The sequence below is a fragment of the Bombina bombina genome, chromosome 8 (assembly GCF_027579735.1).
Source record: "Bombina bombina isolate aBomBom1 chromosome 8, aBomBom1.pri, whole genome shotgun sequence".
NCBI lineage: Eukaryota > Metazoa > Chordata > Amphibia > Anura > Bombinatoridae > Bombina > Bombina bombina.
Window position 1 is genome coordinate 151,110,832 of NC_069506.1, and position 6,000 is coordinate 151,116,831.

Sequence of the window (6,000 nt, forward strand, 5' to 3'; positions counted from 1 at the left end):
ACCTCTCTCTCTTTTTGGATTAAAAGCATCATCAGATTGGCTTACGAGACTGCCGGACGGCAGCCTCCTGAAAGAATCACAGCTCATTCCACTAGGGCTGTGGCTTCCACATGGGCCTTCAAGAACGAGGCTTCTGTTGATCAGATATGTAGGGCAGCGACTTGGTCTTCACTGCACACTTTTACCAAATTTTACAAGTTTGATACTTTTGCTTCTTCTGAGGCTATTTTTTGGGAGAAAGGTTTTGCAAGCCGTGGTGCCTTCCATTTAGGTGACCTGATTTGCTCCCTCCCTTCATCCGTGTCCTAAAGCTTTGGTATTGGTTCCCACAAGTAAGGATGACGCCGTGGACCGGACACACCTATGTTGGAGAAAACAGAATTTATGTTTACCTGATAAATTACTTTCTCCAACGGTGTGTCCGGTCCACGGCCCGCCCTGGTTTTTTAATCAGGTCTGATGATTTATTTTCTTTAACTACAGTCACCACGGTATCATATGGTTTCTCCTATGCAAATATTCCTCCTTAACGTCGGTCGAATGACTGGGGTAGGCGGAGCCTAGGAGGGATCATGTGACCAGCTTTGCTGGGCTCTTTGCCATTTCCTGTTGGGGAAGAGAATATCCCACAAGTAAGGATGACGCCGTGGACCGGACACACCGTTGGAGAAAGTAATTTATCAGGTAAACATAAATTCTGTTTTTAAACAACTTTGCAATTTATTTCCATGTGCATTGCGGTTTCTTCAACAAAAGAGATACTAAGAGAAGGAAGCAATATAGATCAAAGAAGTAAATTGGACATTTGTCTAAAATTGTATTATATATCATGAAAGACAAAAATGGTTTTTCATATCCCTTTAACTTACACTGAAGACATACCTGTATATGCGCTAACATATTGTTTATACATGCATGGAAACAGTTGTGTGTTTTTTGTTTTTTTTTCATTAGGCATTTCTGGAGACTGGAAAAATCACTTTACTCCTGCACAAAATGAAGAGTTTGAAAAAAAATACAGTGAGATTATGATAGATGTTAATGCCACATTTAGGTGGGATAAGAAATGAGTGTGTTTTTATTTGTTGTATTAAACTGCTAATGTTTTCTCTTTTTAATAAAAAATAATCTTCATGATCATTTTGTTTTTATTATACATTACAAACTTATTAATACTGCAGAAATGTCTAAAAGAAAAAAAAATAAGAATGTAACATTTTAAGGTGAAATTCATAATTGCACTAAGTGTAACTGTTTTTTTTTTATTGCTTGGTGTTATCATTAAACATAGATTTGTGTTTGTTCTTTATTAACATTATATTAAAGGACCAGTAAATACAGTAGATTTGCACAATTAACAACAAATCCCTGATAAAAAGACAATGCAATAGCACTTACTCTGAACTTCAAATTAGTAGATTTTTTTTTTTCTAACAAATTTCAAAGTTATGTATATTTCCACACCCCCTGTACCATGTGACAGCCATCAGCCAATCACAAATGTATATACATATATTCTGTGCATTCTTGCACATGCTCAGTAGGAGCTGGTGACTCAAAAAGTGCAAATATAAAAAAGATTGCCCATTTTTTTCCAATGGAAGTAAATTGTAAAGTTGTTTAAAATTGCATGCTCTATCTGAATCATTAAAGTTTAATTTGACCTGTGTCCCTTTAACTGTGTTTCAAACAACCATGCATTGTCCTTGCACTGTTTGGATTTCTGGATTGTTAAAGGGACATAAAAGCCATTTTTTTTGTTTCTTTATTCAAATAGAGCATACCATTTTATACAATTTTTCAATTTACTTCTATTATCATATTTGATTTATTCTCTTGATATCCTTTGTGGAAGGAGCAGCTATGCATCACTGGGAGCTAGCTGAACACATCTGATGAGTTAGTGAGAACAGGCATATATGTGCAGCTTCCAATAGGCAGCTAGCTCCCAGTATTACGACTGCTTCTGAGCCTACCTAGGTTATGCTTTTCAACAAAGGACTCATATAATATAGCAAATAATGGAAAAGGTACACGTTTATAAAAAAGGGCTCCACTGTATTATCAATATCAAAGTAGACTCCCCTCCCTTAATGTAGTTCACATACTTTATTCCACCTCGTAGTATTAGGTACATTTCTGGCATAGTTGTACACGTTTATCTGGGTTCTGAGGATATCTCTGTGCCTCTTGGAGTCTGGTAGCTACTGGCTGCGTGAGCAGTGATCAAGTGTGAATTATCAGCACAAAACGCATATGTAGCAGTTCTCTGTGCCCTTTGTATAAGATGGTTCTATAAGTGTATAAGCCATGTTTTATTTTTCAATAAATGTTTGATTTTATTATAGTCTGTCTGTACTATGGTTTCATTTTTTAAGAAATGTTGGTCCGTTTTGGGTGTGGATGCTCCCACGTTATGTGAAAATCTTCCTTTGGCTTGATTACCTCCTACATCTGTATATAAAGATACAAATAGAAAAAAAAATATTTAGTGCAATATTGTTTAATACCAAAGCATGCTACATTGGACAAATCAATACATATGAGGTTAGTAAGAATATAATACAGGGTTAAGTGACCTCCCTGGTCTCAAAATTCAACAGGATAGTGTTCCAGTATATCACAAATATATAAAATGTGTTCAAAATACATAACACCAAAGTCCAATACTATACATATATAGTTAATTGCCATACAAAATATCACCAACTTCTAAAGCATTTTGAAATGTTAATATATTTTATCAGAGAATATCTTAGTTATAACATCAAACAAAATATACTACTGATCATTACTATCAGTATATTTCTTGGGCTGTGCACTAGGGGTGTACAAAGTCATTCCTTAAACAGGTTATGGTTTAAGGAGCACAAAAGAAAAACAAAGAAGCACCTGGAAATGGCCGTTCCAAAGTAATTTAATTGATTAGAATGAACAGGGTAACAAAAGTAACAAAAAGTACACAGGGAAACGTCCCTATTAAAACAGTAAACCCAATACAGAGAGGGTAGTGCAAAAAAAAACACAAGAGCTAGTGACAAAAACGATGGCTAACGCGTTTCGGCGTGAGCCTTACTCATAGCCTCATAAAACACACATAGTCAGAAAGGTTTAAAAAACCTAGCTCAAAGACTGATAGGAATTTGGGATACACACCCTCTACACAATTAACCAATCAGTAACAGACTCGTACACACCCACCTCCCCCTACCCTTCCTATTTGCAAACTAGCAATACATTGATAGAAATAATTCAAAAACACATGGAAACTTGATTAAAGAGAAATAGTAATAATAATCATATAAAAGATTCCCCTAGTTCCCTTCATCACTGAGTGCTCCCCTGTCACTGATTGATTCATATTTAGCTAGGTACTGGAGTATATAATCTCTGTGGCGGTGTGGCAATGCGCTGTCGGTTCAACTATGCATATCTGATCCTCTGTTCCCCGATACTAGTGGGGCCCTGGCTAAATGTGAAACGATCTATCAGTGACAGGGGAGCACTCAGTGATGAAGGGAACTAGGGGAATCTTTTATATGATTATTATTACTATTTCTCTTTAATCAAGTTTCCATGTGTTTTTTAATTATTTCTATCAATGTATTGCTAGTTTGCAAATAGGAAGGGTAGGGGGAGGTGGGTGTGTACGAGACTGTTACTGATTGGTTAATTGTGTAGAGGGTGTGTATCCCAAATTCCAATCAGTCTTTGAGCTAGGTTTTTTAAACCTTTCTGACTATGTGTGTTTTATGAGGCTATGAGTAAGGCTCACGCCAAAACGCGTTAGCCGTCGTTTTTGTCACTAGCTCTTGTGTTTTTTTTGCACTACCCTCTCTGTATTGGGTTTACTGTTTTAATAGGGACGTTTCCCTGTGTACTTTTTGTTACTTTTGTTACCTTGTTCATTCTAATCAATTAAATTACTTTGGAACGGCCATTTCCAGGTGCTTCTTTGTTTTTCTTTTGTGCTCTATTACGTATCCAGGCCAGAGTGAGCACTGGCTTTTGGCTGTGAGCTGCTGATTCAGTGGACCATCAAGGGACAGCTCGCGGGACCAGGGGTCGATGACAGCCCTCTATCTTCAGCTTGGTAGATAACATTGCAGTCCGGTGTGATACAAGAGAAGCCGCTGGAGCAATACTCAATAAGGTATTTACCAAACGAACTTTAAAGGGGTGTCTGTTACGTTGCCATTGAACAGTTCAGTGCTTTTGCCTCCAGAATCTAGAGTGCTTGTGGCGTGTAACTATAGACCCGTTTTCCTGCATGCATACCTGTACTCAGGGAGGGAGGAACCCTGTTATACAGGATTGAACCTGGGCTGTCCATTACAAGGAATGTCAAATGGTGGGTGTATAGTGTTTTTGAAGTTGTATACTTTTTTACTACACCACCACTGTTGATAAGTTTTCACTTTTGTTTTATTTTTGTGTAAACACCCACTGTTCCTTTTTTCCTCTTGTTTTGTTTGACTATGGTTTAAGGAACCTCCTGGTGAAACCAAGGAATATCTGCTCTCACAAAACAATACTCACGTAGGGAGATCCTAAAATGTTGTCATGGATGCAAGGACTAAAGTAAGCACCCATATGGTCATATAGCTATAAGTTCAAGCAATAAACACTTTTTGACAAGTTCATGATAACACACATTGGCCCAATGATCTAAAGGTTTCTGGGCTAGTGAGATTATTAAAGAATACTGGCCAGTAATTCTATTTCCCTGGTGAAATGATCTAAAGCCACTTTTTACCTGGTATCTCGCTAGGGGGTATTTTTGTATAGGGAGGAGATGCAGACATTACAAAAGTGCCCAATAAAATTTGTATTTTGAAAAACCTTACAAAACAAATAATTGAACCATTCACACAAATATATGTGCTGAAAAAAAATGTATAGTTAAGGTACATCAAACATTGTTATAAAATTCTTCACTTAAAACCATATTTTATCAAAAATGTAAAATTTGTATTTAAATTACTCAGGAATTAATCCTATTAAATATCCACAACATAAATCATAATTTAAGTACACCGGATCCACAAAAACAGAGTACAAAATACAAAGCGTAATTGTTTTTTTTGTTTGTTTTTTTAAATGGGCTGAACATGGGCGTTCAATGGGTGTATATGATATTTCATCCTAAAATATGGTGAGTCCACGACCTCCTCAATTACTAGTGGGAATATCACTACTGGCCTTACAGCTGGATTCAAATCCGCTAATTTTGACATGGAGGAGGTGAAGTTTTGGTGTCTGAAGAAAATTTGATTTCTTTCGCTACAAGCAAGATTTTTGGGTCTAGCCATAGCCCATGTTAATCTCTTCAGTAGGGTAGTGGTGGTTTTAAAGCAGTTAGGAACTTTGTAAGGTGGGCCTTGCTGTATTTTCCTAACATGTTTGCTGCCCGTGGTACAGAAGGTCAGAGTAGGTTTGCACTCTGTTCTTTCTTTTTTCTACAGGTTTCTGTGAGGAGTGGCATCCTCTCACACCGTGTAAGCTGTCCTCCTGTCGGGCGGCTAGATGCAGGTAAGTGCCCCTTTGTCTTCTAAGTATGGGAGACTGTGAACTTTTAAAGGATCTGCAAACATTAATTCGGACAATATATGTCCTAGGGAGGATTTTAATTATGGCAGTGTGCAGGCACTTGATGTGGCAAGATTATGTGAGAGAGACTGTTTCCCCTTTATTGGTGATAAAGAGGTTAACCAGTTATGTGGGGCTCATTTTTATAATTGGCAGATTTGGCTGCAGATTTTTTCTGGACTGATAAGTGTTTGAAACTGAACTTTGTTTAATGGTCCCTGCAAGGGACGACATTGCACATAGTATATGTATCTTGAGGAGGGCTCTGGAAGCGTGAGCTTTGTTGAAGGCACAGTTACTCCTCAGATCGATTTTGTGTCTCCCTCTAATCTCCTCCATTTCTAGTCGGAGCAGTGCTGACCGTTTTTTTTTTTGTTGGTATTTTATTAGTAAACAGAGTTGTAACTGTAA

The 6,000-nt window shown here is 37.4% G+C and overlaps 1 pseudogene; it reads left to right on the forward strand.

The window, feature by feature from the left end:
• Positions 1-1,137, forward strand: part of LOC128638053 (3-beta-hydroxysteroid sulfotransferase-like) — a 124,780-nt pseudogene extending 123,643 nt beyond the window's left edge.
• Positions 1,138-6,000: the final 4,863 nt, after the last annotated feature.